This window comes from Triturus cristatus, chromosome 6 (genome assembly GCF_964204655.1).
Source record: "Triturus cristatus chromosome 6, aTriCri1.1, whole genome shotgun sequence".
NCBI lineage: Eukaryota > Metazoa > Chordata > Amphibia > Caudata > Salamandridae > Triturus > Triturus cristatus.
This window is the reverse complement of record NC_140589.1, coordinates 898,421,512-898,434,156: the sequence shown is the minus strand read 5'-3', so window position 1 is coordinate 898,434,156 and position 12,645 is coordinate 898,421,512. Positions and strand designations below refer to the sequence as shown.

The window sequence follows — 12,645 nt, the reverse complement described above, 5'->3', positions numbered from 1 at the left end:
TTATTTGGAGGCGTGAATTTTTGGACATCTTTTCCTTACTCTTGTTGGGCCAACATGGCCAAGACGCCCGGAGGGTTGGGGGGAAAGAGGAGGACAAGAAAATCAGGTTTCAGCAATGGCCGGAGAAGTCCATTGACATCTTTCAGTCCGTCATCCTTGAAAAATTCCCCGAGCAAGGTCAAGCGCTTGTACTTTACCAAAGGTTGATTCATACAGAGGCTCAGAAGTGGGGGGGAGCAGGGTGGCTCAATTACGACCGGGAATTTAGAAAAAAGATGGCGATATGCTCGGAGATGGAGTGGGATCAAAAAGAGGTCCAGCTGTGGATGGACCACATGGCGCAGAGCGCAGTCACCCAGCCACAGGCTCCAGGGGGAGAGGGCTCACCTCCAGGGCCCAATCAGACCAGCACGAAACCTTTTAAGCAGTCCTTTTGTGGGGCGCGTAGGGGGGGCAACAGGGGGGGTTCAAGAGGGTGTCGCCAGGGACGTGCAACCTCTTCAACGCTGGGGCATGCTCTTGGGGGAGCAAGTGCAGGTTCCAGCATGTGTGCAGCAAATGCGGGGGCCGGCACGCCGCAACCTCGTGTCAGTCCAAGCAGGACAAGAAACCCTCAGACACATGTAAACAGGCCAGCTGAGATAGCTCAGCCAGAAGTAGTAGCTCTTCCCGCCCCCCCCTTGACCAACCTTCTTGCAGCTCGATCCCACTTGTCATCTCCCCCAAAGGTATCCTGCCCCTGGTACCTCCTAGCACGTCAGTCTTCCCCGCGTGCAAAGGGCCGTCCCCAGTGAACCTGAGCAACATCCTCCCTCTCCTCAGGAAGTACCCTAACAAGGTAGACAGCGCGCTTTTGCTGGGGGGGTTCTTAGAAGATTTCATTATCCCGTTCATAGGGCCGTTGTCTTGCAGGGAGGTGGACAACCTCAAATCAGCTAGAGACCTCCCGGTGGTAGTGCAGGAGAAAGTCAGGAAGGAACTACTACTGGGGAGGGTAGCGGGACCTTTCAGGGAGGCTCCTCTGGAGAACTTTGTGGTTTCCCCGCTGGGGCTGGTACCCAAGAAAGAATCAGGGACCTTCAGATTTATCCAACACTTATCCTACCCGGAGGGGGACTCAGTCAACCATGGGCTCCAAGAGGGCGTTTGCTCAGCGTCATACTGTACTCTGGATGTGGCTCTAGACCTTGTCAGGAGGGCGGGCAAGGGGGCATGGCTAGCAAAGGCGGACATTGAGTCGGCTTTCCGATTGCTTCCAGTGCACCCAAGCAGCCAACACCTGCTGGGTTTCAAGCTAGACGGCTGGTACTTCTTTGACAAATGCATGCCCATGGGGTGCGCGGTGTCCTGTGCCTTCTTTGAAGATTTTAGCTCCTTCCTGCAGTGGGTGTTACAACATTCCTTTGGGGTGTCAGGAGTCTCCCACTACCTAGACGATTTCCTATTCATCGGGAGGGATGGCACTCAGGAATGTAAGGCGGCGCTATCAAATTTTCAGACCCTCGCTCAGCAGCTTGGGGTCCCCCTAGCTCCTAAAAAGACAGAAGGGCCAGCGCAGGTACTCACCTTCCTAGGTATAGAACTGGACACGGTTTTAGGCGAAGCCAAGTTGCCACCAGACAAAGTGCGTGACCTGGGCCAGCAGATTAGACTAGCGGTGGGGAAGGATAAGGCCTCTCTGGCCTTCATTCAGAGCCTCCTGGGGAAACTCAACTTTGCGGCCAGAGTAATTCCAGCGGAAAGGGTATTTGCGCGCAGGATAGCCAGAGCCACAGCGTCAGTTAAGAAGAAGCATCACATGGTCAAGCTGAGCAGAGGCATGAGGGAAGACCTACTCATGTGGGCGGACTTCCTGGACAATTTCAACGGGTCTGTCATCTGGCGCGCTCCCTGGGCCAACAGCACAGAGCTAGCGCTCTTCACAGATGAGTCTGGCCGGGAAGGGTTCGGCATGATCCTGGACAGGGAGTGGTGCGCCGAGAAGTGGCCGAACGCCTGGCACAAGAAAAAGACCACGTCCAAGATCACGGTGTTGGAACTCTTCCCCATAGTCATCGCTTTTCACTTATGGCCGGGGGTGTTGGCAGCGAAAAGGGTTTTGTTCTGGTCCGACAACCTAGCGGTTGTGCAGGCCATCAACACACAGTCAGCTAGTTGCCCCCTGGTGTGCTTGCTGCGAGAGCTAGTGAGGGCATGCTTGAAGAACAATGTTGAATGCAGGGCTAGGCGTATTCAAGGGGTTCTGAACGTGGCCGCTGACGCTCTTTCTCACTTTCAGTGGTGCCGCTTTCGGGAGGCCTGGCCAAGAGCGAGAGAAGGAATGACCCCTTTCCCGCAACACTTATGGCTTCTTCTGAAGTGGAACAACGGTTGAGGGGTTTGGGGGAGCGGTCCCTAGCACCAAGGACGGCGAAGCGTTACAGGACTTGTGTTGAAAAATTTTGTGCAATCACAGGGGCATGGGAGGAGGATTTTGCTTCCTTGGAACTCAGAGTGCAACAATTCATATTGTGGGCGAAGGATGGGGGAAATCTCACCCGTGGATCTTGGGCCACCTGTCTGCCATCAGCCACCACGCTAGGTTACGAGGACAGTTCGACCCCACCAAAGCCTTTGTTATCAAAGCTGCACTGAAGGAGTGGGCAAGGAATGAACCGAGATCGCCTGATAACAGGTCCCGCATTAGTTACCCCATTCTACAAGGGATGCTCGACTGCATGACTAGGGCCACCCGCTCGGGGTATGAGGCAACTCTATTCTTGGCTTGCTTTGCACTGGCTTTCTTTGGGGCCTTTAGGATTGGAGAACTGGTGGCGCGATCCAAGCTGGACACCTCCGGGGTAGCCTTGAACATCAAAGATATTGACTTTGAGCCGTCCGGTCTCAGGATCTTAGTGAGGCAGTCCAAAACTGACCAATCCGGGCTAGGTAGGCTGGTCCTGCTACAGGGGTTGGGGGATGCCAGATACTGTCCTCTGCTATGGGTCAAGGCTTATTTGGCCCTCCACCCGGGGGGGGGGGGGTGCGGTATACCTCCTTGTGCACGAGGATGGGTTCCCGGTAACAAGGTTCCAAGTAGACTACATCATGCAGGCTTGCCTACGGTTGCCGGGGCAGACAGAAGGGGCCAAAAAATTCAGTAGCCACTCCTTCAGGATTGGGGCAGCAACCACAGCATTCCTAGCGGGGATGCCACCTGAGAGTATCAAGCAAGTGGGGCACTGGGAGTCGCAGTGCTACAAACGATACATCAGGCCTTAGGCGGGAAGGGGGTGAGAGGCAGCACAGGTTGCACCCCCATTGATCTGTTCGTGTATTTTAAGTCACGAGTGGGTGCCTAGGCCACTCGGACGGTTGCAGTGTTGTGTTGTGATGTAATTTGTAGATTTGCTGTGTAGTGTTCTTCAGTACAATAAATGTTTTCAAACACAGCATTTCTTTACTTATCAGGAACCAAGGTGTGGGTAATTGGCCATTCAAGCATCAGGAGACTGGCTCGGTGGGCGGAGGTCAGAAAATGGCGGCACGGCTTCACCGCCACGGACATTACGTGGCTGGGTTATCCGGGAATGCGTTGGAGTGAACTGACCAGGAAATTGCAGCAGATACTCGTGGGAGGGTGGCCTACACCGCACTTGTTGGTAATTCATTTGGGAGGGAATGACCTGACCACACTAGGGAGGAGAACACTGCTCCAAGATATGAGGGACACCTTGTGTCAATTGAGCAATACACTGGGATCATGTGAACTCTGGTGGTCAGAAATCACTCCAAGGGCTGTTTGGAGAGGAGCGCGCTCTGGGGACGCCATTGAGGTATCGCATAGGAAAGTCAACCGCACCATGCGTAGTTTCACGGAGCAAAGAGGTTTTGGCTTTGTCAGACATGGTTTACTTCATGCCAAATCCACGGGATGCTTGGAGGGGGATGGGGTGTGCCTCTCAGGACTGGGCATGGACATATTTTTGCTAGACCTAGGGGAGGCCTTGGTAGCAGTGGGGTGTAAATAGGAAGGTATGCCTTGGTGGGGGGCCCTGGTAGTGACGGTGGCCACTCCCAGAGCTGTGGAGGAGTTACAGGGTGATCCAGAGTCTGCAGATACAAAGGGGTACTTCATGCGGCAGCACAGCATGGTGCTAAACCAGGATACCCAGGGATGTCTTAGCGTTGTCCCCTGGAAGAACTACGGCGCCCCGTTAGTCCTACAGGCGGTTGTGGGTCTGAGCAACCGGGGGCTGCCAGGAACGCTCCGCCCACCTCTTTGGGGGGGGCGTAAGTAAGGGAGTGGACTGGTGGTCCATGGATGGGAGGGGTGGCCCCTCCCAAGATTTGGTATGCACCAATTGGTGACGGCCACGGTGTAATTTGGCTTATCAGACGGGCAGGCGGCATATGGGTTGGCCTGCCCTGGGATCGCCCGTAAGATAACCCACCATGTTGGCATATTGGTTATGCTAATAAACCTGCAGCAAATTTCTCCCCTTACAAGGTGTCGTGTGGTTTATTGATGTATTGTGCTGCATGATAAGTGACTACAGTTGCCGATATTGGCACTAATACCAGTACCAGTGCTCACCTCATAAAAAATAATTGTCTTCAGTTCGGCAGAGCCTTGGCTTACAACGTACGTGATGTTTTTTTTTTTTTGTGTTTAAAAGTTTTTATTAAGTTTTCAGAAATAAACAAAGCCTAGAAATACAGATAGAGTACAATCAATCAGGAATTCTAAAATATACTTACAAAGTATAGAAAATCAAATAATAGGTCAATAGCACAAACAATACCGAAGAAGGCGAAAGGAGAAGAAAAGAAGAGAAAGGAAGAAGAAATGGGAAAGAAAAGAGAAAAGAAGGAGAGTAGAGAAGAAATAAAAATAGAAATCAAGGAATTGAGAAGAGTAGCACTGTCCTAAGACTATGTATACCTACACAGAAAAAGAGGAAAATTCCAAATTAGGGAAGAGAAGTATGTGAGGAAAGATAAGACGTGAAAGGTAACCAAAGTAGATCAGATTTAATTTTTTGCGAAAGGACAGAAGAGGATACAGTGGCAATTCGATGTTCATCACAGATAAAATTCCACCACATTAGTAAAGAAATTTTCGAATTATCTTTCCATGAAGATATAATAACTTTAAATGCCATTGCAATAAAAAGATCAAACAACAGTGAAATAGAAGTGGAGTCATCTAAATCAGGAGACGAGGAACCCAAGAAAACATTATGAAGTGATAAACTCAAATCACAATTGAAAACTTTCATACATTTTGACCAAACCGACTTCCAAAAAGGCACAACATTTGGACAATCATAAAGGAGATGTCTCAGGGTGCCAGTATATTTAGAACAAGACCAACATAATGGTGAGGAGGAAGGGGAAATTTTGGATATACAAACAGGAGTAATAACAGCTCTATTGTAAATAAAATACAAGGATTGAGTGATTCGAGCAGCGGCAGAAATCTTAAATAACTTAGACCAAAGTTTATCCCACACAATAACGGAAAGCGAAAGGGATAAATCTAATTCCCAAGCAAGTTCAATGGGAGATTTAGGTCTCTCTGTTAAGTGTACTAACAATAATTTATAAACAAGGGCTGCTTTAGGAACGTGGATAGGGAATAAACTGTATAAAGGTGTAGGAGGAGTAAGAGAGGGGAGTGATACAGGAAAGTCAAAGAGAGAAAGTTGTGAGTGTAAGGCGGCTGATATTAAAAGGTAATCAGCATGAAATGTATCAGGTAACTGAAATCGTGTTTGCAACTCAGGGAAGGGGATTATAGACTGCTGAAGGAGTAATTGGTGAACGAAGATAATACCCTTCTCCTTCCAGTGTTTGTAATAAAATGATTTACCCTTATATCTAAGAAATTTATTATACCAGATAGTGGAGGAGAGAAAGCATTGAAAGGGAGTTAATCCCTTAGTAAACGTATTATATAATAAACTTTGAGAATATTTTATAATCGGGTTATTAGAAATGAAAGTACAATTGGACATATAAATCACATTCTGAAAAGAAAAATCCTTTAGACAGGAACGTTCAAAAGTAATCCATCTCGGGATAGGGGTATCCATAAAATCGAAGGATAAAGCAAAGGATTGTTTAATGAGAAAGGCTGAGTGGTAAGCCTTAAAATCGGGAAAACGTACTCCACCCTCAGACTTCGGACATTGGAGCTTAGAAAGGGCAATACGAGGGTGTTTCTTGTTCCATAAAAATTTGACACAAATAGAATTGACTTGCGAAAAATATGAAAGGGGAATGTGAATGGGTAACATGGACAATATATAAAGGACATGGGGAACAATCATCATTTTTATAGTATCTAATCTACCCCACCAAGAAAGAAGTAACGGGGACCATATAAGAAGCAATGCTTGAATTTTAGCAAGTAGAGCCGCAAATGTGTACTGGATTGTGGCATGTATGGACGTAGAGAACCAAATCCCTAGGTATTTGATTTTTGTGGGGCACCATGCAAAATTAGTATCCTGAAACATAAATTGATAACATAAGGAGTTCAGGGGCAGAACCTCAGTTTTAGAGATATTTAACTTATATCCAGAAATGCTAGAATAGAGTCGAACCTCATCCAAAAAGGGAGGAAGGGATGTGAGAGGGTTGGACATATAAATCAATATATCATCAGCATAGGCTGATAACTTAATTTCTACTGAGTTAAGTGAGAACCCAGAAACATGAGCATTAACTCGTATACGTTCAAGGAAGGGCTCAAGGCAGAGAACAAATAGCAAAGGGGAAAGAGGACAGCCCTGACGAGTCCCACGAGATAAAGAAAAAAACTTGGAAAAATGATTATTTACAAAAATACTGGCCCGGGGACAGGAGTATAATAATTTGATATAGGAAATAAAAGTTGAACCAAAACCATACCAACTAAGGGTACGGAACATAAATTGCCAATTAATACGGTCAAAGGCCTTTTCAGCATCAAGAGATAGCGCTGCAAGAGGGGATTTGAATTTCTTAGCATGCGCAATAATATTTGCAAACATCCGTGCATTATCTGCTGCCAATCTACCCTTAATGAAACCAACCTGATCAGTCCTTACCAATAATGGCAGAAGACTCTCAAGACGAATGGCAAGAATCTTTGCAAATATTTTACAATCATAATTAATCAATGAGATAGGGCGATAGTTTTTACATAATGAGTGATCCTTATCGGGTTTGGGAATGATGATTATCAAAGCATCCATAAAGGATCCAGAGGCCTTGGCATCCCTAATAAAGGAATTGAACAATGTTAAAAGTTTAGGAACAAAAATTGATGCAAATGTGGAGTAGAATTCGACCGAAAAGCCATCCGGTCCTGGAGCCTTTGATTTTTTTAGGGATTTTATAGCATCAAGAATTTCTTGGGCAGTAATAGCGCCTTCCAAGGCTGCAAATTCTTGTGGAAAAGATGGAGGGGAAGGAAGGCCAGAAAAGAAACGATCTAAATTTTGACTCGACGGGTTCGTGTCATCAGAATAAAGGGCCTCATAGTAATTATGAAAGATATTGGCAATATCATCGTCAGAGGACACCAGGCGTTTGGTGGATTCATTTAAAATGGGACCAATATTTTTACGTTTAGATTTAATTTTCAAATAATTAGCCAACATCTTACCAGCTTTGTTTTGGCCGCCATGGTATTTGGATTTAATTTTGAGAAGAATATTACAAGCTTCGACTGTCGCAAGTTTGTTAAGCTCAGATTTGGCCTTAATGAGGTCGTGTAAAGCCGAGGGCAATTTAGACGTGAAATACTTATGCTCCAGTAGTTTAAGCTGTTGTAATAAAGCTAAGTATTTATTTCGAGCAATTTTCCTAGAGACATAAGATATAGCAAATGCCCGAAATGCGGCCTTAAAAGCATCCCAGTTGTTAGGAACAGAGGTTGATGAGGGGTTATTAAACATGAAAAATTCATCAACAAAGGAATTAGTTTCTTGTATGAAAGTAGGATCCGATAATAAAACAGTGTTGAGTTTCCAGCGACTAAATTTTTGAGAAGTTAACGAGAGATCCAAAACAGAAAATACTGGTGCATGATCTGAAATGAAAATTGACCCAATCTCCGAAGACTGGATACATGGAAGCAGGGATTTACTAACCAGAATATAATCAATCCTAGAACGAGTATGGTGTACATTGGAAAAAAACGTAAACTCAAGAGAATCAGGATTACAAGTCTTCCAAACATCAAATAGAGGACTAGAGGTGATGGCCGATTGGAAAGCTTTATGGGATTTGTCAGGATGAAATTTGGACTGGGATTGTCTATCAGAAAATGGGTCTAACCACTGGTTAAAATCACCTGCAAAAATAACATTAGGACAATCAAGGGAGGAGAGTAAGACCTTTATGTCATGCCAGAACTTAGGGTCAGGTTTGACCGGGCCATATATATTCACTAAAACCAAATCCTTACCATGTATAACAACCCTGGCCATCACCCAACGTCCATCAGCATCATTTTGCGTAGAAACAATTTGCACAGATAAAGCTTTATGAAACAGTATAGCTACACCACCTTTTTTACTAGAAGCAGGGGAATATACAACTTGACCTACCCATTGTCTTTTAAGTTTAAGTGATTCTGCTTCAGTACAATGTGTTTCTTGAATGAAAGACACCTGAGAGTTTAATTTAGATAAATGAGAAAGTACCTTTTGTCTTTTGACGGGGTGGCCCAAACCGCGAACATTCCATGTAACAAAATTACACATAACGAGGGATCGGAGGGGAACAATACGAAAGAGGGTGATACACTTCAAGGAAACATCTAAAAAAAAAGAGACACCAAGATTGATCAAAATAGGAATAAAAGTCACAATATACAATGAAACAGTAGACAATTCCAAGAAACAAATGCAATAAACACCAAAGTATCAAATACAAAATAGGACAGACTGACGAAGAAGGTAACAGAGCAAAGAAGTGGAAAGAAGATAGAAAAAGAGGTAAAAAGAGATAGACCAAGGAAAAAGTTCCAGATCTCAAGAGAAACAATACAAACAAATGCATGGGGCGTAACAGCACCATCAAGAGATGACGTGACAGAGAAAAAGGTACAAAAAGAAAGTCAAGAAACAACCGAATGAAAGGGGAAAACAAAAAGACACAAAAATATTAAGTAGAAGGAGAGGAGCCAGCCGCAGCCCGGGAAGACAGGCTATGGAGAAACGACTTCAATTTGAGAGGGTCATCAAAAGACTGAGTGGAACCATCGTGAATTACTTTACACAGACATGGATGAAGAATACCATATCGAACATTCAACTGTCTCATTTGCGGACGAAGCGCCAGAAATTCCTTTCTTCGCATGTTGGTAGCATTAGATACGTCTTGTGAAAGAAAGATGTTATGGCCAGACCAAGTAAGGTGACGCTTCAACTTGGCAGCTGAGAGGACACGCATTAGATCGGTAAATTCCAAAAACAACATGATAATGCCTCTAGGCTTAGAAGCATTAGGTTGAAGACGGCCAAGTCTGTGAGCACGCTGAATGTTCAAAGCAGGTTGCGGTGGAATGTTTAAAAGTTCAGTCAGAAATTTCCTCAGAAAAAGGAGCAAATCAGGACCTCCAAATTTTCTGGCAGGCCATAAAGGCGTAGGTTGTTACGTCGATTACGATTTTCAAGGTCCTCTGTGTGCAGTTTGAGACGCTGAATTTCCTGTTCCAAAATTGGAATTTTAGTAGATAAATCCTGTACGTCGCTAATACGTTGCTCCATGTCAAACACCTTAGCTTCCATAGTAATCCACCGATCCTCTATTAGCTGAAGCTTCTCATTAGTAGTTGCCATAAAAGATTTAAGACCACTCACCTCATCCAAAATAGTATCTAGGACAGGATGTTGAGACGAAAGGATGGGTGAGGGAGGGTCATTCTTGGCTCTCTTAGGCTTGGTACCAGAGGAAACTGCTCTCGCCGAAGTGGAGGCCTCGCTAGCCATCGTGAAACGGAAAGGCGGTCTAGACGTGATCTTCAATAAAGATTTGCGTCTGCCCATCCGTCAAAAAAGAGACACCTCACACCACAAAGAGCCTTCAGGAGCAGATCGAAATTTTCACAAAAGAAAGGCACCTTCCGTCAACCCTCTAATAAATAGTTAAGACTTGTGGGCAACACAGCGTCGTTTTTAAAGCAGGACCAGTCACCAAGGAAATATGCCAATAAATATCAAAAAAGAGAAAAGAGAGTTAAGGTGAACTCATAGCTGGTAGGAAGCAAAGAGCCATATAAAGGGTAGAAGATTACTGCTGGCGCCGTCCCCCACATAGCTCTCCAGAAAAATTGATGCAAAAAATAACCTGCTGCGACTGAGGAGGACATAAATAAATGTCGTGCCTTCATCTGGGCATAATAGCGTGCAGATAGATAGTTCTCACAGTAATATACTCATGTCTGATGAGGACGAAGATGAAAAAGGATTATGTAGAAGAAGAGAAAAAAAAACACAAAAAAAAAAACGTTGCCGCACGCTAATTTGTAAAGCGCCGGATTACCTCAGACTGAGCAGAAACTTCGAGTGCAGCCATCGCAAAATGGCGGCCATTATCGGTGCTAACACTGAGGGGAGATCACCGCCGCATCCACCAGGCACACAGACGGGGATTCCAAGAGCGTAACTGGGTCAGTTCCTCGGTCCGCCCCTTCAGCAGTCGTAATCCATCCTTGAAGTGCGGCGCACCTCGCTAAAACCGGCTGAACTTTACCAAGATTCTCCGCGTACGAGCGGAGCTCAAATCACATCCTCCATCTTGATGCGGCGCGAGACCACGCCCCATGTTTGTTTTTTAACATTAAAGGGGGCGCCATGCTGAAACAAATCACGGTGCCCCTGTACATAAAACCTATGTGCATGGCGGCCCCTTAAGCGGGCGCCAGGGTAAAAATAAGTAGTCCCCAAACCAAACACATCAGCACCTACTGTGTAATGAAACTGTAGTTGGTCGGTGCTGCTGGGCTAAAAACGGAAATGACGTTTCGCCAGCACCCACTAATAGGGAGCCAGGATATACGAGTGAACCAATGCCGAGCAGCAGGAAGGATTACATTCCGTGTTGTCTTTACTTCAGGTCTTGCAGACAGCGTATGCGCTGTCTAGGCTCGACCTATAAATGACAAAATAATGAAGTAACACTATCACAAAATGTAGCAGATTATGCCACATAATTTGCCTTTTCTTGGCGCATAATCTACTCAGCTCTGCCACATAATCTGGTCATCCCCACCGCATAATTCCGGTGGCCCTGCCAGAGGCATACCTCTGCCAATATAATCAGTTTTTCAGAGTGCATTGGAAGACAGATGTAGAATGTGCATGCATTTTCTGGTTTTCTCTCGGATGGTGTATATGCAAAGGCAGTACACCTGCATGCCTGTTGTGTATTTCTGTGTCCTGCTTCTTCAGAGAGGTATAGTTTGGCAGTAAAAATGCTTGTCATAAAATTATTCTTCTGTCAAACTACGCCTATCAAAAGCACCATAATTCTAATTTTGTGTATGATACGTTACCGATTCAAATGTATTACTTTGTGCTCTATTTGTTCTAATGTTCCAATGACAAATTGTTAACCATCTTGGCTGTCTGGTGTCTCTCGTGCCTCACTCAAGGTTGTCCCTTTCTGTACCTAGGCCAGGCTAATTGTTTAATTAATATAGGCATTTAGGAGAATATGATCATTCTTCTCACTTTTTGGAGAAATGTGTAATAAATGTTACATTTTAACAAGCACACTTGCCCTGCTGGGTTTAAAATCAACACTGGTGCTTTAGACCATTTCACACTTTGTGTGCTGGGGGCTCCAGAGCAAAATTGAAGCATGGTTGATGTTGCTATAAGACATGCTATTAAGATGCACTCATTCTGTTTCTGTTGCCATCTGATTGGCCCTCATGTATTCAGTCTCAGGAGGAATGGAAGATGCATTCAAAATCAAATCCAAGATTCACCAGTCACATCCTGAAATGAGGTATGTTAACTCACTAAGCTCAATATTTTGAGACCTATACATGTGGATGGTCTCAAACAGGCATACTTTGCAGCATCTCGATGAGAAGACTAAAAACGTACCTTTAGTTATCAGTCAGAGAAGAGAGTCTTTCTGAAGATAGAATTAAAACTATTTCATGGCCAAATTGTCATTTCACAGATTTTTTTTTTGAGGGGGAAATTGTCAAAAAGGGCCACTGTCTTGTAACAACTTGGCGAAAACTAGTTCTAAAGTTGTTTGTATGGAAACTTGCTCCTTAGAAGTCACGCCACCTTTTTAATGATCTGTGTCAGTGGCCTGTAATCCTTGTCAAATCCACTGACACATGTTTGTCGTGGTGCTATCAGGCTTGACAAACATGTTTAAAATATGCAAAAAAGTATCAGTCTATTTTCGAGTATTAGTTCTAATGACAGCTCAATCCCATTGTTTGAAGTGTTAGCCACGCCTCACTGGTTGTCCTCTTAGCCCCCCTCCAACCCCAAAAAAATTTGGGGCAGATTTACAAGTCTCTTGCGCCACTTTTGCGTCACTTTTGACATGGGAAAAGTGACGCAACAGTGGCCCCTTTGAGTCTACTTGTGCCCCTGCCCCTAAGTGTGACACGCATCACACACTTATGCTTGTACTTGT

The 12,645-nt window shown here is 45.0% G+C and overlaps 1 protein-coding gene across 2 annotated transcripts in view; it reads left to right on the top strand.

The window, feature by feature from the left end:
• The window catches only part of SLC22A3 (solute carrier family 22 member 3), a 681,970-nt gene that overhangs the window by 469,534 nt on the left and 199,791 nt on the right, over positions 1–12,645 (top strand). The window lies entirely within an intron of this gene.